The sequence below is a fragment of the Typopeltis vanoorti genome, chromosome 24 (assembly GCF_054136105.1).
Source record: "Typopeltis vanoorti isolate ZY-2024b chromosome 24, IOZ_Tvanoo_1.0, whole genome shotgun sequence".
Taxonomy (NCBI): Eukaryota; Metazoa; Arthropoda; class Arachnida; order Uropygi; family Thelyphonidae; genus Typopeltis; species Typopeltis vanoorti.
Window position 1 is genome coordinate 85,492,804 of NC_143572.1, and position 22,735 is coordinate 85,515,538.

At 36.2% G+C, this 22,735-nt stretch overlaps 1 long non-coding RNA gene across 3 annotated transcripts; it reads left to right on the forward strand.

Annotated features, from left to right (window-relative positions):
• Positions 1–1,216: 1,216 nt before the first annotated feature.
• LOC150093517 (uncharacterized) lies at positions 1,217–18,300 on the forward strand. 3 transcript variants are annotated; one of them, XR_016550406.1, is made up of 4 exons: positions 1,217–1,435; positions 2,562–2,654; positions 2,921–3,121; positions 18,141–18,300. It is a non-coding gene; the product is annotated as an uncharacterized LOC150093517 (long non-coding RNA). The 3 variants fall into 3 exon arrangements; XR_016550407.1 differs by lacking the exon at positions 2,921–3,121 and adding an exon at positions 7,427–7,439; XR_016550405.1 differs by lacking the exon at positions 2,921–3,121 and having other exon boundaries at positions 1,221–1,435.
• Positions 18,301–22,735: the final 4,435 nt, after the last annotated feature.

A 22,735-nucleotide genomic window follows, 5' to 3' on the forward strand; every position in this document is an offset into this window, starting at 1 on the left:
GAATAGGGAGAACTATGTGGTCATCTCTGAAAATCAAGAAAACGTTTAGTTAGTAAGCAGGGTAGGACTAGATTTTTTAGCTTGAACAGTCGTGAATGAGTGGAATGGATTGCTGTAGCCATTTATGAGTGCTGTGAAGGTGAACGAGTTCAAAGCAAAATATGGCAGGTATTGTGCAAATAGTTGTAAGTATTTGGTTTTCGGAATGCTAGAGAGAGAGAGAGAGAGAGAGAGAGAGAGAATAAATCACGACAGTTCGGAATAGTGATTATACATTTCCTAACAAATAAACACCAAATCAAACATAATAAATGCAGGTATAAATTAGGTATAAATTCTGGGAAAATTCCCATGCTACTTCTCTTAAACACTATTATTATAATTACGGGTATTATAGCCTGTTTTGTTTAGGAGTGTCCCTTATTTTAAATACATTGGCTATTATTACTCAAAAAAGGGGTATTATATTTTAGGGCATTATGGTGAGTATAGAAAGCAATTATAGCAGAATAAAAGAGGTGGGAAAAATTTGGTGCATACCTTGTTTGAATACTAGGATGTCTTCCAATTTCATGATCCAGCTTAAGGTTGTTTATAAAGAGGGGGAGGAAGGAAGGGAGCGTGGGGGTGTGTTTTGACGTGGGAAAATAAATTTGGAAACCCGAGTTATGTATTAATAATATGTATGCCCCAGTTTCCACATAAGTAAACCCTTCCCCTTCTCCTCCCCCCCAAAATGCGTCCCTAAACTCAATAATACATACATATATATTTATTTATTTATTTATTATTAGTACATAACCCGGGTTTCCAAATTTATTTTCCCACGTCAAAACACACCCTCACGCTCCCTTCCTTCCTCCCCCTCTTTATAAACAACCTTAAGCTGGATCATGAAATTGGAAGACATCCTAGTATTCAAACAAGGTATGCACCAAATTTTTCCCACCTCTTTTATTCTGCTATAATTGCTTTCTATACTCACGATAATGCCCTAAAATATAATACCCCTTTTTTGAGTAATAGTAGCCAATGCATTCAAAATAAGGGACACTCCTAAGCAAAAAGAGGCTATAATAGTCGTAATTATAATAATAATAAATGCAAATTCGCTTTCCCGCGACATGCTAAACACAATAAACACAATTGAAGTAACACGTGTCAGTAGCGTGTATCGATTTAGTGTTGAAAGTGCATTTCATGTTTCACAGGAAGGGCTCGTGTTTGGAGTGTTTGTGATTCCATCTAACTGATAGAACACGATTCATTTTATTTACTCCGTGTTCGTATCACCGTTATGCAGTGCCAAGGAATTCAAATGATTTCCTTCTTTCTTCTGCAGATATTCCAAGAGTTTATCGAAATCTATCGAAAATGTAGAGAAGTAAATGTTACCAACGACGTGCTTTTTTCCGATCTATGCAACTATTTGGATGTAAGTATTTTGCTGCTTTTACTTTTATTTATTTTCAGAGAGAAAGCTGCCATTGCTGGCGATTCTGTTTAATACGTTAATAAACATTATGATAGCGTGATAGGACTTTTTAACAATTCTGATCAAATGTGTCAAAGATGTCAAGAGCAACCACTTGGGTTTTCCTAAAGAACTTTTGTTACTTTACATTTAGATTATTTCTTTCTATTTCTGCAACGGAGCGTTTTGTGTAACCCTGTGGAAAGAATCTTTCCTTCCACAGCACTAAACCTCAAGAAGAAAGACAATTCTATTTGCTGACTAGAGAAAGGCTTTCCAGCCTTTACGTGCAGAGCCTTTGACTTTCAAGCTCATCACTGAAAGATAAATAAATAAACAAACTAACTTTGGAAGCTGACTGAACTGAAATCCATCCTTCACCATCAACGAAGTTATGAGCTCATGTCAATCAATGATTTAGAGTTTTCAGGGAAGATAGTCGCCTATTAGGGGGTCTTAAATTCCAATAAGTAAATTAGAACCAAAGTGTATATTAGAAGGTTAGAAACTGTGTACGTTTTACAGTTTAATTATTTATTTTTTTCGTATGAAGTTTTCTTCCCTTTTCTCCCCGCCCCTACTGGGGCAAGTTGAGCTCTCGCGGAGGTTAAGTATTTATGACTGTAGATCTGTGTGTGTGTGTGAGCGTGTGGAACTAAAAACCCGAGTTTCCTGGTGAATAAAGCCCTACCTCCGTTCGAGACTGGCTAACTCACTTTTCGTCGAAAGTGACCAGATAAAGGTTCCTCACGTCACTTACGGGATTCAAACCCAGGTCATTCCGCCCAAAAAGGCCTCGTCTATACCGAATGAGCTACGGAGGCTCAAAAAAGTTAGTTAAGGATAAAGGATGAAAATAAAAAATACCGAGTTGGTGTTTATTTCTTCATTAGTCTACCATTATGGCCGATTATGCAGAGGTTTATTAAAATAATAACAACGAAAATAATAATATTTTGATTGTTATTATTTCGAAATAAGAAACAAGAAGCTATGAATTAAATTAAAATAAATAATATTAAGTAATTCTGATGAGACTTGTATGTAAACTATTACTGAAAACATGTATTATAAATTCCTTTTTCAGTTATCATACTATATATATGTGGTACAGTATAGTATGCGAATTAGCCTGCGGGATCTTCTCCCGCTTGTGAAGTAAATATCTAACTCCGTGCAGGTAAAAAGAGAACTTTTTTTGGATTTTATTAATGTACGTAATAGTGTGACAGTATTTAAAGTGTAAATGGGCGTTTTTTTTTTGTTTTTTTTTTTTAGCAATGATAAGATATATTAAACGTAAATAATAATATATTATTATTATTATTATTATTATTATTATTATTATTATTATTATTATTATTATTATTGTATATAATGTACATATAATGTAATACTTGATAAGGGAAGAAAGTATTTTTTGTTGTTGTTTTTTTTGCTTTTCAGAAAGTAGACTTTTTCAACTCGTATACATGAAAATAGGCCTCAGAAAGTACAAAATTAACAAAACTACCGTTAGTGGGTGAATTTTTCGGGATGATATGTGGATAACTCGCTTTGTAGATGGCGGAGTAAGTAATTTAGACGATGGATTGTGGTGTGTGTGTATTTCCCTCTCGTAGTGATTCCTTCAACTCCGTTTATGTGGTTAGTGATAATAATAAGAATCAGAAAATAATTAAAAGATAATATAAAACTATACTTTTTTATTGTTTCGAGAAAAATTGACAAACATTTTTTGTAAAATAGTTCAACTAATGAAAATACTATAATAGGTACCAAAAAAAATAATAATAATATTATTATTAATTTTTGTTATATTTTAATTTTTGCAGTATAATACGTTTTTTATCATCGTTGTATATTCAGAGTATTTACAAATGTAAAACTCAAATATTATTATTGCATTTTCTATTCATTCCAAGGATTCATCGAAAATTCTAATAAATAATTTTGTATAAACATACATGAATGACAATAATAATTTTTCCAATACATGAATTGCAAAATGATATTTATTACTTTTGCAATAAGTGAGAATTTTCATAACAAAAATTCTACGCGAAGTACAATGCGATTGCATTCATCCTCAAAGCTTGTGCTAAATATTCCAGGGGAAGAAGGTTGTTCATCCATTGCATATTAATTTGTTGCGATATTCGCAGTTATTCCGATATATACCGCAGCACAGACGCGCGCGCACGCTCGTACGCGAATGCAATAACCAGGAATTTAAGGATGCACGGGTAATCTGGAAGCCACGTAGTATAATGTTTTGAATTCATTCTGTAGAGTGTACAGCGTGAGTGTTCTTTCTTTCATAGTGCAACCATCGGAATCGATTCAGAATAATGCAATTTACTAAGTGTTTGTATTCAAATGGCTGTGTTTATCGTATCTTCAATATAAAAATTCCGGGTGGCTTTCCCTTAATGATTTTTGTATTTACATGCTGTATTGTCTGATGTCTTGCAATTATTATTATTATTATTATTATTATAAAATTTCCATGGAGTCAAAGACTCATCGTGCGAGGTCCACTGTTGTGCACCCATTTTATCATACCGCGCCTTAAATATATTCACTGTCTTTGAGCTCACCACACTCTCGGGGAATACATTCCAATCACTCACCATTCTTCATGCACAAAACCTGCTCCTCACTTCCTTTCTCACACCCTCCTAATACAGCTTCCAGGGATGATCTTTTGTTCTCCTACTATCTTCACATATTCTGTGCAAAAACTCGCCGACATTAATCTGGTGATAACCTCTTAACAGCTTATATGCCTCGATCATATCCCCGCTCCTCCTTCTATCCACCAATTTCTGTAAATTGCATTTTTTCAATCTGTCTTCATACTCTACATTCCAGAGACCAGAAACCACCTTAGTCAGTCGTCTCTGAACTTTTTCCAACGCATCCTCATCTTTTTGAAAACCAGATGACCAGATCTGTGCACAGTAATCCATATATGGCTTGATCAAAGCCTTATACATAGGAACCATAACATCCTTACGTCTAGAAGTCAGTGTCCTCCGCATCATCCCCATTATCTGCTGTGTTGTCTTCACAATTTTAGTAACATGTCCCTGAAATTTTAGGTCTTTGTCTATGATCACTCCCAGATCTCTCATCTCCTCTACCTCTTCCAAGATATTTCCATCGATTGTATATTTTACATCCCATCTCTGCTTTCCATTCAAAACCTTACACTTTGAAACATTGAATTCACATTCGTACTCATTTACCCACTCAGCCAGTGTACGCAAGTCCTCTTGCAAAGCTACAGCATCCGCTCTGCTTCTGACAGCTCTCCCCAACTTTGCATCTGAAAACAACTGCATGTCCCCATTCAGACCTCTCCCAATATCATTTACATAAAACTGAAGCAGCAATTAACCCAAAAGACACCTTATGCGCACACCACAAGTAACGTTCCTCTTCTGTGATGTCGCTCCTCTATAGACAACTCGTGATGCCTATCAGACAGCCAATCTCCAATCCAGTGAACTAATCGACTGTTCACCTCCGTCCGTTCCAATTTAATTACCAGCTTGTCATGTGGCAATTTATCCAATGCTTTTGCAAAATCTAAATTTACCACTGTATATGCAACATCCTTATCCGACGCATCTGCCACTTTATTATAAAAAACAAGCAGATTGCTAAAGCCCGATCTTCCTTTAGTAAATCCGTGCTGTCCACCAAAGAGTATTTTTCTGTTGTCAACCCAATTCTGATTCTTAGTCCTAACTAACTTCTCTCATACCTTAACCATAACTGGGGACACAGAAACTCTATAATTCAAAGACTTACTGTTATCACCTCCCTTATGAATTGGAACAGCTTTACCCTCTTTCCCCTCTTTTGGAACTTGACCCAGTGAGAGATTCATGTCGAAAATATATGCAAATTCCCTCAAAACACGTGTGAAATAGCATCAAATCCCGCAGCCTTGTTTACATCAGGTGTATTCAATTCCTCATATCCCTCCTGTTCGCATACTAACAGTTTCTCCTCCTCCTCCTTTCCCACTGCTTTCAAGTTCTGCATGCTATCACATTCACGAGAATGAAATATCTTTATAAATTGCTCACAAATATCTCAACTATATCCTCCGCAGTTACCATTCCTCCGTTTTCACCAATCAGTCCCATCCTGCCATAATCATTCTTTCTTCTACTGGCCACATATCGAAAACACTCCTGAGGATTTTTTGGACCTTTAGCTAACTGCTGCTCATACTGCATTTTTGCCACCTTTATCAAGCTAATCAGCTTCCTCGCCTTCTCTTTGTACTTCTCATGCAACTGGTTGTTATAAACACTCATTTTGTGTTCTTCCATAATCACTTCTTCTTCCAGATTGCATACCACGGTACTTAGTTCTATTTATTCAATAGTTAGCATAATTGCGTAATATCTTAGGTGTTTATCTGTTAATATTTTATGCGTTGTGTTAATGCTAAGAAGAATCACGGCTTGATAAATTATCCTTGTCCACATACAAATGCGAACAGTTTTTGCCAGTTGTCAAATATATGGACACTAGACAAAACTGAATATTTTCATTTAATAAAAAAAAACTTTTTAAAACAAAATCTCTAGCTTTAAGAAAATAGAACATCACTAATCATTTGATGGAAATTCTGCTGACTTATAGCGATGCGCATCTTTATAAAAAAAAAAAAAGAATGCAGAGTCTTGTGCAAGTACTTGTTTTGCATCGTGAGGCGAGTTTAAATAATTTTTGAAGACTTGAAATAAATTAAAACTTCTCCGTGAGATGACCCTTAGCGCTTTCCTAGAATTCTTTACAGCAATGCATGAGCATGCAAAAGCGGCGCCATCGTTTGTCGGATATGTAAATTTCGTCATTACAATACTACTGCTTTAGATTACATTCAAGAATTTGATAATAAGTAAATATAGATTAATTTTTAATTAATACAAAAAAAAAAAGAAATACTTGACGAAAAAATGAAATAAAAATGATAATTTTGCTTGGAGAGGCTAATTTATTTTTTTAATTAATACAGAATGTGCACATAAAAATTACATAAATGGAAAAAATATGGCTTCCATCTTCTTTTATTTAGTGAATTAAGCAAAACAAAGTAAGTTTGGACTATGAAATGGTAAAGTTTTCCGTAAAAGCACAAATAATAGTTATCATTGGCAATTCGATATATTTGTTAACTTAATTTATTTTCAGAAATTAATTGCATTTTAATATTTGCAACTGAAAAGGTATATAAAAGAATAAAAATATTTCTAAACCAAATATGATCGAATTACTGTTTCCTTTGTATGAACACACTCGTTTAATGTAAGCATTAATTTGAAGAAGTTAATAATTCCCATTCCGAATGGAATTTCAGCTTCGTTTTTTTATTATTTTTTTCATTATTTACTTTTTCTGAATAAAGTAATTTCCCCATAACAAATGTTTGATTTCTAATGTCAGTTGGAAAAATAAAATTTTAAAATCCAATCTTCAAATCATAAAAATTTTTAAATAAGAGAAACGTCCAAAGTTTAGGGAGAATCTTTTATTTTTCCCAGCCATTATCAAAATGTATATTTATAGATAAACATCTTTAAATCTAAAAATACGGAATTCAGTTGTTTATGTTTTTGACTACCTAACATCTGTATGAGGAATTCATGCTATATTTGAAAGAATATGCTTTTCTTGCTTTCATTAGCAGAATTGTTTACCCGTTATTAACAAGAGGAAACACAGCAGCGATTAGTACTCAGTTTACCCATGAGCATGTCTACGTATGAATTATAGTTTAAAAATTGTACCTGCGTTTAAGATATTTGTGTGTGTGTGCGTATGTATGTGTGTATATATATCATTTGAACAATCATGTAATCTTATATTAACAAATTACAGTTTCATGTGGTTATTAGAAACTAATGTTCTCAATGTTTTTCTTTTCAGAAATGCCTTCCTGGTAAGATTTTTCACTAATTTCTTTTAAATTTTCTGAAGAACTTCTAAATTTAATTTTCACTTCCATTACATTAGTTCATTCAGCTGCCCTGAGTTCAATTTGCAAATGTATTGCATGAAGAAATTTCAGCTGTTCCCACCGAATTGTTTACCTTAAGTACAACTGTTTTACGATTGTCCTTAACTAGAGGTGTGTTTCGGGTGGACAATTATATTTATACTAACAAAAATACTTAAAAAGGAAGGAACTAAAATATTTGAAAAATTATTAGGATATCACTATAGTTTTAAACTATGACTTAGTTATGAAATTTCAATTTTTTCATTATCACAACATAATTTTAACTAATTATTTTTCTAACTGGTTCTGTTATTTTTCCAAGTATGTTTTTATTTTGGGCCCGTACACGACAGCTTAGCAAGTCAATCTAAAACACATTGGTACCTTGAAAGGAAAGAGTTTTGAGAAAGTAAGAACTTGTTCACCTTATATTTGAAGGCCTGTGCATTGATTCCTTTGGGAAACACATGGGAGGAGAGGATGTTCCAGAGTACAGCAGGAATGAAAGAGGAAGAAGAAAATTTGTTCTGTGAGTGTAGGGTTGGACTGTGTAGGTATGGTGGGTGGTAGGGGAGAAAGGGGATTAAATTATTGATATCAGTTCTGCTGAACCTTTACATGGAAATAATTACAGAAGATTAATATAGTTGATAATAATCACCTGCACGAAAGTGGCAGGAGTGAGTTTGTAAGCAATGAATCATTCATATCTACAAAATCATTAAATTCTCTTACAGTCTGCTCTTTTCTGTAATGCATCGAACTTTTTATGGAATATTGGGGGCACCTCCCTTGATGTGTGAGCAATTCTCGACAGAAGGACGAATTTCTGATTTTACAGGATAATAGCCGTTGAGAAATAGTATTTCGCCTTGCACAAAAGAGGAATCCTATTTTTTTCAGAGAAGAGGCAATGGTCGAAACGTGTCTATGCCAGAAGAATCTTGAAGAATCTTGGGAGATATCTAATTTTAAAATATCTAATCTTAGATATCTAATAAGGTAAGGCTATGAGTATGTGAATCTTTTTTGTGGTAAATAAGGCAGTACTATGTTTAGCAGGCATTGAAATTTAAAACTTTATCCGTCTCCATCAAAGAATGTTTTTGCGATCAGAATTTAAGTTCACAGTGTATGTTACTATATGTCTCATGGCGGTTAGTTTATTGAAAGGTTTGTCAATGGAGAGCAAGGAGCGTAGTGTACTGTCGTCGGCGAAATTGTGTATCGGACTGATGGTCAATTGGAATAAATCATTGATATATTATAGATTAAAGAGGATGCATAAGACCAGATAACCTTCTAGGACACCACAATTAACTGCATAAAAGATAGGGAACTGTTCAACATCACAAGCAATGTACATCTGGGTAAAAAAATGGCAACTCAGTTTCTGAAATCACGGGAGAGACCGAATGATGGAAGTTTACTTAATAGGTCTTTGTTCCTGATGCAGTCGAAAGCCTTGGAGTAATGAAGGGCAACCACTTGGGATTCGCCAGACTTTTCCATATCCAGATGTAGGTGACAGCATTGAGTAGATCCTGCGGAATGACCATGCGGGCATCCATAATGGCGATGATTTATTAGTTGATTATTTCAAGTAGCGTAAGAGCTGGTATTGATGGATCTCTCTTACTTTAGTGAAACGTGATATGAGAGAGATTCTGCAGTAATTCGATGGTAAAGTTATGTCTCCCTTTTTATAATCGGCTCTACACTGGTTAATACTCGTTGTGAGGTAGATGCCAGAGGAGTAAGAAAGCATAAAAAGGCGACATAGAATTGAAGTCAACTCTGGAGCACCAATCTTCAGGACATTTGGAGAATACAGAGGGGGCCAGTTCTTATAATGGAGACTGGCTTTCTTTGTATGGTGACAATGCAATAGGTCAACCAGAGTAAAGGGGTAGTGAGTGCAGTGCTGATGGAATTTGTGGCCAACGGTTCAGGCAAGAGAACAAAACACGCGGCTCCAATTTGGACACGTTACCAGTTTCCTGCTTTTGGCTCTTTGGAAATCGTTTTTTGTTGTATTGATAATTTTCTTGCAGTTGTTTCGCACTTTGGTATAAGCAGTATGAGAAGGCTGTGAGAAGTTATTCATAGTAGCCAGTTGCATTATGCTTTGTTCTTTATTTTTGCAGCCTTTGGAGAAAAATTCCTTACTTAGGAGATAGAGATTTAGAGAGGAATAGGGAATATATACTTCCATTCCCTAGATTACTTCAGCGATGCGTGGGTCTGAAGGCCGATAGAATGAGGCACACAAATATCAGAGGTCATCCAACTTACCATTCTTGTAATAGTAAATGACTATTATTTGCGAATGGCAGTGTGGATTTGCTCAGTGGGGAAAGCGAGAAGCACAAAGTTATTATCAAAATTACCCAATAAATATACAAAGTTCACCCGTTGTTCAGAGCAAACACCAGTCAACAAGAGGTTCAGAGTGTTTGGAAATGTGTTGGAGTTAGTTTGTACTCTGGTGAGCATGTGAACAATTTGCACAATTTGCCATCTTTTGTGATGACAAATTTCTCAGCATCTCCACAATTGATCTGTGAAATTGGATATGGAAAGCCAGTTGGTACTGTAGATTTTATCGTACCTTTGGTACGATATTATCGAATTTTTTCCTCGCGATTTTATCGTACCAAAAGTACAATAAATCTCCAAGGAAGATGACCTCACTCAGAGGAAAAGTGGATTAGGGACAAGGAGAGGAAGTCAAATAGTTCTGAATAGTTCAGAGACAAACGGAAAACAATATAGGCAGCATATGAATTTGACAAAGTGGAGAAGAGAGATTTTCAGCCAAAGAAGATCATAGTCGGGATATGCTAAGTTGAATGCCCTCTGGTATGATGTTTCACAGTACATTTTCACATGCACATACCCCCCCCCCCCCTTCAGAGAAAGGAGTTGGATTGTGCGTATTCGGAAATTGACGTGGGTATTGCTTGGAGAGGCTGAAATTTGGATTTTTCTTAAGAACAGCACACGGAGTTTTTAAGACTAAATAAAAAAGTGGATATTATTGAGGATGAAGCTGAGAATTGGCATATTTGTAGCGGATCTCGAAGTCTATGGAGGTTCTTTTTGACCTAGTATGTCATACATGTTTCCTGTGCATCCTTGGTTGCCAAGTTCGCTATTAACACGGCTCGATTTTCTCACTAGAATTCCTCTTTTGTAGTCCATGTTCCATGTTTTGTCGGAGTCTTTTTTTTTTCTTCAATTTGTTGGCGAAGGTGTTGGCTTTATTTACGCTAGCTGAAGGTAAGGTCGGACCGTGCTCCCATAACCGATTGGGGATAACTGAATTTGAGGTTTTCACAGCCACGATTAGTTCTGATGCATTTTCAGGTGTCTCCCGGGTTTACATTCACCTGTCGCGCGAAGTTCGTTCCGTCCGTTCATTTGTTTGTTAGGTTTCGGCAATTAGTTGGGGGAGGCCTGCCATCAGCGTATCGTCCCTTTCGGCGTGATGGGTGTGTATAAAAAGGTTGTATTTTTTTTTTTTTTCGGTCGATATTGTACGACTCGATCGAGTCGTACAATATAGACTGGATGAGGCTAATGAGCGACTGCGGTGGTGGGGATTTTACTTCGAATCAGGTCTTCGTATAATTTCTTCGCTATCGATGAAATCAATTGAAAGTGAGGCGTTGGTCCAAGCTTTTGGCGCGTTCTGTAAGTTCAGGAACATTTTTACTGAGGAAGGCACAATGGCGTAACAGAGGCTGATTCTAATTCACGAGAAGTTTCGATGTCGATTCGTAGATTTTTATGCAATGAGCACGCTTTCATTGGCAATAAAAACCTCGTACCAGACCTTTTTTAATATGTGACGACTTTTCTACAGCTGCGATATTTGAGAGTGTCGTTGGTTTGATCGGTGCTGGCCGGCTGCGCTCGGCTAAATTTGAACGGAACACTCTCTCGTCATAAGGTTTTGCGGAAGGTGGCCGATTGAAGGTGCCGATAAGACTGTCATTGAACACTTCAAGACTTCTTACTGGTTTCTCAGTGGCATTAATCCGTTTAAGAATTGCTGCTGCGCTTTCACTGGTGAAGTTTATTTAGGAAACCACTTTTCAAAATGATAAGAATGAGGTTGAACATATTCCACAGCGCCACCAAACGGAATCCAGAAACTACTAAATTATTCACATATTTATAAAAATATTTTACAAAAGCGTAATTTTCTTTCTTGACTACTTGTAAAATAAGAAACTATAACAGATTTTAGGAATGTTAGCAAAGTGAGTTTAATTTATCATCTTAGTAGTTTCACCGATTTTTGCTAATGAATGAAATGAACTTTCACACCAATTACATTATGTCTCGTAACAAATAAATCATTGTGCGAGACAGGCGCATTGTCTCGCATGATACTAATTTTGTATGAATTAGAACTCTCAGTTAAAACCTAGTCACCTTCATATCGCTTACCAATTGTATGCCTGAAGATGCCGATAGCAAAAATCGGTGACACTAGCAGGATGATAAATTAAACTCACTTGACTAACATTCCTAAGATGTGTTAGAGTTTCTTGTTTTACAAAAGCGTTTTAAATGGCTTCTCTTTCTATATTAAAGTCAATAAGATTCATCTAAGTAAATTGTTTAAATTCAATTACTCTGTCTTTTGGTTACTCTAATCCTAGTTCTAAATATATCTTAAGATTTCTGTAATATACTGCATATTTCTCTTTGTTATGTACACTGGATATCAATTCTAAATATTTTTTTTCTACAAATTCAAGTCAACTGTTGCGCTTATCATATAAATCTTTCTAGAGATTCAAAATTCATTGTAAAATATATCCCATTTCTCTATCATCTGGAATATTCATTACATCCATACCTGTATCACTCCATTTAAAATCTATTCTAATTTCCAACATTGTTAATTATTCAAATCTATGTAAATTGCATGCACTAGTGTCCAAAGCTAAGGATGAACTACATTTTAACTTGTACAAGAAAACAGTTTCATCGCTACAGCCAAATGTAGACATAAATTTATTGCTAGCATAATAATAAATTATATTACGAAAACGTGTTATAAATATCATATAAATTAAATTTCGATGCTTTTTTGTCAAAGTTACAAATTTCTTAAGGGCGTAGTTAAGGAATTAATATACAGTGCTTACAGAAAACTTTACAGAAAGACAGCATGGAATATGTCCATTCAGAACTGCGATGCAGTTCTCACAACGTCGTACCATTCAGAGCACCAAGTAATTAAGGAGTTCCTGAGGCAAATTGGCCCACTGTTCCTTCAGAACAAGGATAAGGTCTTATTTGTTTTTGGAGGAAAATTTCAGGCAGCAATGCATCTCCTACTGCGACTCCGAACGTGTTCTATGCGGTCGAGGTCTGGGAAGATTGCTGGCCACTAGATTTGACTAATGTCCTCGGTTTCCAGAAGTATTTCCACTTCTCGCGTACAGTGTGGTGTGGCATTGTCATCCGTAAAAATGAACTCTTCGCTACAGCACCACGAAATAATCGAACATGAGGATGAAGAACTTCGTTGCAATATTTGTCACCAGTCATAGCCCATTCTAGCACTTGTAGATGCGTCCATAAGCGTAATCATTTTCCACACCATCACCTGCGCACCGCGGTATTTGTACTTTTCAAGAATTTACTAGCAGTGATAAGCTACAGCACATTCACACCAGATCAGGTGTCGTGTAGAATCGGAGGAAAAACTAAAATGAATCTCATCGTAAAGAGTATATTAGGCCATTGGTGTCTTGATCAAATTTTATGGATAATGCACTACTGAAAACGTTGCCTACGATGGGCAGTGAATAAAATGATGCAGACTAGAGGTCTTAGGACGTATAGGCTTACTTCTCGCAGAAGTGTTATCACAGTTTGTCGAGATATCCGCGTACATATTGCTGAATTGAGTCGACCTGCGGTGGTGTGAAGATTACGATTTGTCGTTATGACCAAACATCTGTCGTGCTTCTCGGTAGTAGAGAAAGGGCGAGCTGTTACCAAAGGTCTCGAACACATTTCAGCCCTTTGGTTTGAAACGCTGTCCAGAGAATAGATACAACGCTATGTGAGATTCCAAACTCTTTGGCAATATCCCTAATTCTTCGGTCTTCTTGAAGATTTCCAATGATTCTTCCTTGCGTGAAATCATGTAGATGATGTCTTTGAGACATTACAAGATATCCAAGTTTGTAACTTTATTCCTTCAAGAAAGAGATTCAGTTCACTTATCCCAGCCTTTTGCTTTTTATCCTGTTGTGTGCTACCATGTGACCCCCTTTGCTCGCGATTAAAAAATTTAAATGTGTGCCCGCATTTTACAACAAATCTTGAATTATACCCATTATCACTAAGTGACCTTTCAGAATTTCCGGTCGTGGCTTTCAGAAACAGTGCGCGTCCTTACGTTTTGGGCAGTGAAATTGCATTCTTTGTTTTTTCACAGCTTTCCAAACTTTTGGAATAGTCATTTATTCAACGTCTTGTTCAATTCTAAATCATTTATATCATGTTAATATACGTGGATTGCTAATCCTAAGTCATTTATCCCATGATATTCCAGATCAGGTATAATATCACGAGTATATAATTATGTGAAAAAAAATCGCAAAGATTTCTCATTCATTTTGAACAAATATTTAAGTACATATTCAATACGTTTTGCAAAACATTTCGAATATTTTCGAATACATATTGGACAACTATTGCAGTACATTCTGAACACATTTTGCAAACTGTTTTGAGTAATTGATTCTAATATATTTGGAACAATGTCCTTCAATACCATTCATATATTCTTAAGGATAAACTCAATTCTGAATTACTAGATCCAGTTTATCTTGTTGCTCTCATTATTATTTATAAGATCTCCATGGACCCCTTAGACTCATCATAGGGGATTCATTAATGCTATCTATACCCATCAATACCTTAACGATATCTATCATATTTTGCTATGAACTCATTTCCGGATAAACCACTCTCTTATGAACTCTGACAAACCGTTACTCACTAGTCTCTCTACAAACAAAAATTATCCTCACGCTCTTGATAACCATATTCTTACATGAATTCCATGGATGTCCTCTAATTTTCCCCAACACTGGTCATGTCCTGAAAAATCTTATGGAATATATTTTTATTTGAAAAAATACTTCATAATTTATCTAAACCACTTCACACAAATCCATTGGAAACAAAACGTTCATATATTTTAGGAATATTTCCCAAGATTGCAAGGAATAAATAGCGTAGATTGAAAAGGAAAGACAGTCTTATTAAGTAAGAGATTCTTAAGAAATATGATTGTGGAAAGAACCCATCTGCCATATTTGATGTCAATTATGAACATTATAAAGTGCTTGCAAAATTCCGCTCAATGCCACTTCCTAAAAGTATGAAGAAATTTAGGTGCATGAGGAGATTGCCCTAAAGCTATTGATTAAACTGAATAGTAATTCAGCAATAGTGACTGACTGGATGTTAAAAATGATGACAAGCCTGTTCATCAGAACTGGCTGAACCATTGAAATGGCTGTACAGACCGAGTCTTGGAGCAGGGAAGATCCAGAGCGGGAAGAATATATGATAATCCCATTGAGCAGAATCGATGCAAAGAGTGACAAGTATCTAACTATCAGTGTCTCTCTCGAGTGGTCAGCTTGCATGCAGAAGCGGATAGACAATGATTGTATACTTCGAAAGGAGCAGTTAAGGATTACTATGAGAAGGTCATATTTGAAGAAACGGCTCATATTTTATAATAAACTATGGTTTAAGTTAGACATGAGGAATGAACATGCAAGGACGCGTTTAGACTTTCCTAAGATATTTGACAGGATACAGAAACCGAAGGCTATTGCATAATTTGGAGGATGTACTACAGATTTTAAATTACTAGCTTTGATATGAGGAAGATTGACTAATATCAATATCAAAAGGTGGTTACAGGGTTTGGGTATGAATGATTTAAGGTGACCAGTGGTGAACAACATGGGTTATTACTTGGTTTATTTCAGTATTTCTCTAAGTCAATCGTTATATTAATCATATTAGCCATCTCCGAGACCAAGACCAAATTATTCAAAATGGCGTCATTGGAGCCATCGGTTACAGAGCAGTCCTCTGATGCAGTTAACAGTTGCACTCTCAAACTCCTAGTACATTCCATCACATGCTGCCTCAGATGATTATTGTTAGTATCTGTATGAATTCCATTCAATGCCTCCGATAAGCCCTTTCTTTCATGTAATCTATGTTCTTATAATTAAATTCCCTCGTGATAATTACTCATCAACTCCTTGAGCTTATTTGCAGATGAATACAATCCGCACCGTCCTTTTCATCTCCTAATCTACAGAAGCAGTCAACTATATTTTTTGTTCTTACATAATTTTCTTACAAGTAATATCAGTAAGGCTCAATTTTTCTTCTGCCTCAAAAAGAACTGACATACGTCTGTGCATATATAACTTTTCATCCTAATCTCTCAGTTGTGAACTTAACCAGGTAGGTATATCATTTAGGTGTATATAATTTAATGTAAACTTATATCAGTAGCTAACAAATTCATTCAAACAAGCCGAATTTTCGTCTTTGTTTCGATTTTCGTTTGTGTTTTTTTTCACTTCACAATAACTTTGGTTTACTTTTTCCGGTTTTGGTTTTCGTTCACTATTTTGGTTGAGTGCAATATGTTTTACCTGTCGCTGCGATGTTTAGTAACAGTGTTGTGGTTTTCAATAGTGTAAACAAGTTGACATTATTACAGTTTTATTCATTTTGTGTAGCAATAAAATCAATCTCTCCAAGAAAGCGTTCAAGAATATGTACTATCTTTCAACACACATCTCTGACTCAATTATAAATTGTTAAAGAGTATGGTGCAGGTTTGGGTACTGTTAATGCGATTTAATAGAAGGAAACTGTACATTTTCTCCTGAGAGAAAACAAAAATATATGGGGAAAAAAGTAAAATTATACTTACTCAAGATCGTTTATTAGTTAGGAAAAGCAAATGAATCCCAGATGGTGTGCTGTAGACTTAAATAGTGACAACTAGTAGGATTGATGTTTCTAACAGTACAGTCCACCGAAGATTATTGGAAGCAGAGAGGACTGCCCACAGACCAAAAAAAGAAACATCTGTTGACGAAGGCTATGCAGAAAAAGAGGCATCAATGAGCAACATGTACAAAGATTGGATTGTTGAGAAGTGAGGGAAGGTAATTTTCGCAGGTAAGACCATATCTTCGTCCAAGGAGAGCGATTATCCTACGTTTGAAAATCAGCATCTAAGAAGACTTCCCTCCCACCTTCAACACGCTTCTAGAAACCCATATAAAAAGATGTTCTGGGGTTGTTTTACACATGTCGGTCTAGGATTACTTGTGCCTGTTGATGGCGTGATGAAAAGTGACCAATACATAAAAATATTGGAGAAAAAATGGTCCCACAGATTCAGAAATAAAAAGAACTCGCCATTCAACAGGGTCTCTCTCTCTCCATGAGACACTTCAAAAAAAGTGAAAGAATTTCTCTACAAGCACAACATCCAATTGTCTCAGTGGCTGATAACCCTCCTAACATTAATCCAATAGAACATTTGTGGCCCATAGGGAAAAAGAGACTCGAAAAATTCAACTGTGATACAAATAATTACTTAATACAATCCATTATGAAAGTATAGTTTTGAGATGTAGAAATAAGACAAATGTGTTGTACGTTGTTAGAGTCCATGCCTTCGCAAATTAAAGACCTTATTGGAAACAGAGGAGCACAACTAAAGTTGGTATTTAATTTTATTTGTTTACTTATTTTCTTGTCAAATTAATTTTCTTTAATAAAATGTGAGTGTTCGGATTAATTTGCTCGCTACTGTAAATCCAACCATCCATTTTGTCTACTTTTTACTGGAAATTGAAATGCTAAAAATGAAGGACTGGGGGGATGCAGAGACCTCAATGAATCTTCTGTGGACTCCTTTCAGTACATCCGAATATGAACATAAGTATCCTGATCAAATGAAATAATTTTTAAAACATCGTCATTGTGGTAATCGGAAATCATAACTTCACCTCTACTTTATTTACTCCTACTGTCGAAAGACATCCCCGTCCTATCAGTTCCCCATGCAGCTGGATAATCCATTACCTAATCCGGTGCATTCAAGATGAATTACCACTTGATCATTTGTTATTCCAGAATCCATACACTAAAGCCACACCTCTCAACAATTTTAACAATCGTTGGAACGTCAAGCAGAAAATTGTACTTTTAGTCCATAGATTCATTTATACCATTTTTATAATTCTATGAAAATCTAATACTAATTAACTCTAGAACTTTATAAAAATGTAAAAAATAAATAAATGTGATATCTTGTAAAGAAAAAAAACTTACTTCTTAACTGTTTCCGTATATTCCTGAAATCAGACTAGAAGGTCGTGCACGCTTTGTTTATTACTTTTTCATTTATGCACCTGGTAAATACGTTAGCAGACAGAAGGTTGAAACAAAAGACTGGGACTATCCTTTTTCAAGAGCAATGACTCGATCTCTCTTCGACTTCCAGAGGAATCAATGCGAAATGCTGATATAAATACAATTTCATTTCAGGTTAGCCTAATCTGCTGCTGCCATCTGTGTGTCATTACAGGAAGTACAAAAATTTCAAGCTACATATATGGATTTACCAGCTGCTGTTTTTGTTATGTTTCTAATGTATTTTCTATTGTAAATTCAATTACTATAATGGTATTAAAGCATTTTTATTCTTCGTGTTCAGCATATATATTACGATAAAATGCAAAAAAAAAAAAAAACACTCGACAAAACATGTACATTTCGCCATCTAACTTTCACGTTTCTAGTGTCTCTAGATAAACACTTTCATGCTTTCATGCTTCCTCCACTTTGAGCATAGGAATCGAAGCGGCCAGAATGTGGACAAGTCAAGAGAAAACACAAAACGTTACGTGGTAACTAAAGTAAATGAACGCGTCCATATCGCCTTATTTATTTCACCCTCAATCAATTGCAGAAAACCGGTCCAACCTATCAATGATTTTAAAATGCCATCTGGTGAGAAACGTATAGCAGACAACTGCCACCATTCTGTGGTCCTTAACCCTACCACAATATATTATTGTCTGATTAAGATCTGCTAAATAATCTGGCCAAATAATTCTGGTTACGTAAATATGCAGGATTACCTAATTATGAAGAAGTGTCCCTAACACGGGGTAACGTAAATTAAAGATACCAAGAAATTATATACTTTTAATCCTTTATCCAAGTGTAAGCCAACAAAGTTTGAGCCTGAAGTATTTTCAGCACTGGGGCAACTCTTGGTAAGGTGGTTTGACTTCATATCACTTGCCTTAGCATCCCATGACACAAAGCACATCTCCCTGCGGATATGAATAATACTCTGCATCAAGATACCTGAGACTTCTCTTCTGCGGAGTCTCGGGTATCTTGAAATGCACATATCTAATAATACGATGATTACGTATGCCTGAATACTGCCTCTAGCACCTGTAACTACTCATGCACCCAAGAACCCTACTGGTGTTAACTCCACTGAGAAGAGAACAGACACAGAATATGCAACTTCCTTTTCATCTGCGCCAAGACTGTCATCTACAGCTTCTACTTCAAACACGCAAGAAATAAACAGCACCCATCAATCACCGAAGCGGAGCAAACCATCATGTGGAATTAACGTGGGAAACTACAAAGCAAGCTTTCACTTGAATATGATTATTACAAAGAAACAACAACTGTAGACAAATTCATTGAGGAGTAGAATCCAACTGGAACCCCGTTCTGGATAGCGACGACGATACACTTCAACTGAAAGATAGCTGAATGATACTGAGGTGTAACATTGATGCTTTTACCAAAAAGAAAATTTCATCTCTACCAGACATGTATCATTTGACACTTTCTGCTGCATATCCATAAAGAATATTCTCTCTCTCCCTAATATATTCTTATGATATGTAAAGTCTTTTTGTTGCCCATCTTCAGATGTATATTTTATTAATTTAAATAAATAAAAAATATCCGTTCATCAAAAAAAAATCTACTCCCATATATTATACATAAAACAGATTTCATAGCACATGCGCAGATTCTCTGTCATCTTAGAGAACAAGGGTAACGACATCTGCTGAACATATCGTGTAAATTTATCCCTTCGTTCATCAAGGTTTGAAGGCAGGTCATGTGGGGGGGATACCCGTTTCAACATATCCCAAACAAAGGCATCAAGTGTAGTGAGATCAGGAGAACGTGATGGGTACCGGAATTCTATGTTCCTCGAAATGAACCTCCCGGAAAGATGTTCCGATAAATATAGGCTCTAGAACCACGTGATGTGTATCAGGTTTAATCGTCCTGTTTGAATACCTGTGCACGAAATGGATGGTTTTTGCACGACATATCCCATGCAAATCCCGAGTGAAGGGAACCAACACATTCTTGATGTAACTTTTGCTATTCAAGGTCAAGGTTACCCCATCCTCGTCGTGCCCATTTATGCCATGGCCGGAAACCGCACGCTATATGGTGACAATCTCACTGTGAAGAGGTTTTTCTTGGGCAAATCCAGGTCTTAAGAAACAAGGAAGCCAAGATTCGTTTGTTTACTTGACAGCTTAGATGGAAATGCGCTTCGTCCAAGAAGTAGACATTATGGAGGAATGACGGATCATCAAAGATATTGGCCACCATGCTTTCGCAGTATACCCAACCAGCAGCGTATTCCGTTGCTGTTATACATTGACCCACTTGAATGACATAAGAAAAAGCGCCCGGCTCTTAGTGCATTCCCTGTAGTGACCGCCTCAGTATCCCAATTTCTACCACTATTCGTCTTTGGCTATGTTTCGGATACTGTAACACTTGTTACAGCACTCGCCCGTGATTCTCGTTTGTGAGAATAGTTGCCACACTACCAACCGCTGATCTGTAATGTTCCAGTTGAGCTGCAATGGCTCGCATGGATGTGCCACCAATTTGACAGCCCGCGATGGCACCTTTCTCGATAAATTAAAGTTTTAATTGGACATTTTTAATTAGCAAGAATAGACAGATCAAAAACGTCAACTTCAAGATAAAACCTTTCAAATAACAAAATTGTTTTGAACCTCTTAGTTCACATTTTAACACCTACAGAAGTCGGTATCCTCAGAAAGGTTTTAACTTTGCAGTCACTCCTGAGTTTATTCCGAAGTAGATATTATGTGCGCGTGGAGAAGACACTTCATTCTTTATCTGGACTGGTTGCTAATGATTTGAGGGTGAAGACTGCTATCATCTTTTCACCATCACGACCACGAAACAAGAACATCACCCCTTCATAAAAAAGAGTACTAACCAATTTAAAGAAAAATGACGAAAAACGTATTATCCTCAACGCGGACAAAGGAAGCTCTATCGTCATTTTAAATACCAGAGATTACACATCAAAGTTTTCGGTGTTGCTCTCAGACACATCCACTTATTTTGAATTAGATTCAAACCCCACTTCGACGAACCCTATAGAAATAAACAACCTTCTACGCAATGTGGCGAATTGGCCAACAAATCTTAAAAAGAAATTGAAGTGATTTCATCCGTTAACTCCACGATTATATGGTTCACTGAAAGTTCATAAAACTAGGATACCTCTTCGTCCAGTGGTGGATGAGATACATTCCCTTTCTTACTTTCAAAATATCCAACTCGTCTTCTGAAAGCGCATATTCGTAATACAGACAATATATCAGAAATACGCAACATTTCATTGAAAAGCTAAAGAATAGTGCAATATCAGGAACAGATATTCTTTCTAGCCTAGATGTAGTGTCTTTGGTTACCAATATCCTAATAAACGAAGTCATAACCATCACAGACATTCTATTTCCTCAAGACATCGCTGAACTTTGTAGACATTGCCTCAATTCAAATTACTTCAAATGGAATGGAAAAATTTATAAACAACTATCAGGCCTTACGATGGATAGTCCTCTATCTTCTCCATGCGCGGACTCATTTATGGAAAGGTTTGAACATCTTGTTACATATAGATCCAAAACCATATGGAGATAAGAGGCAGTGTGGTAAAGAGATAAGTGGATGATATTTTCATTCATATGAAAACATAGTGAAACAGATCCACCTGATTTTCTAACTGTAATAAACTCGTTTCATCAGAAAATCAAGTTTACCTTTGAACTCGAAAGGGAAAGAAAATTACCGTTTCTAAGACACATTAATAAGAAAACAAACTGATGTCAATAGTACTATGATGGGCACTAAGAACCAAATTGGGGTACGGTAAATGGTAGGGGAGAAGTGACGCAGAAAACGTGATGTCGCAGCCTGCTGTTACCCAGTGAAATTCCAAACATTCCATACTGATGACGTCATTGGGCGGACACTGTGAACCCAAAAGGTGTAGAGTAAATGATGGGGGACTTGACGCACCAACGTGTCGTCATTAGATGAACACTCCGAACCAGATCAAGATAAGATAAGGATTTGTGTCGTGATTGGTCGGACACTTTAAACGAAACAGCGGTAGGGTAAATGGGTAAGTGAGTTCAGTGTCATGGTTGTGTGTTGTTATCAGATGTAGAGAAGGGACGTGAGTTATTAGGTGTAAATAAATGACAACATTGAGTTGAAGTGTAAAAGGAAGTTATAGTAGTGATTATTGCCGTGATTGGTCGGACACTTTAAACCAAATGAGGTAGGATAATTGGGTGAAACGATGTTAGTGTCATGTGTGTGTGTGTATGTTGTTATGAGATGTAGATAAGTGAATGGTTTGCATATGGAATTGTGAGTAATGGTTAGAGATGACATAGAGTATGGAATGTTTGGAATTTCCCAGCAGAATCCATCTGTCAGTGACATCATGTTATGTATTTTGGTTCAGGTGTGGTATTATGGGTGATAGCTAGAGATAAGATAGAGTATGGAATCCTTGGAATTTCGCTGGGGGGGGGGGACACACATCCATCATTGATGTCACATTGTGTCTGCGGTTGTCTATATTTGGCAGCACGAATTTTCCAATATAAGTGTGTGGTATTTTGTTCCTGTTATTGAGTATGGGAATTTTACTTTAGATTCAAGAGAATGGGGTTTGCATTTAGACATTTTCTAAAGAATTAATTACACGCTATCGTTAGTGTCTCCCCCCCCCTCAAACACACACT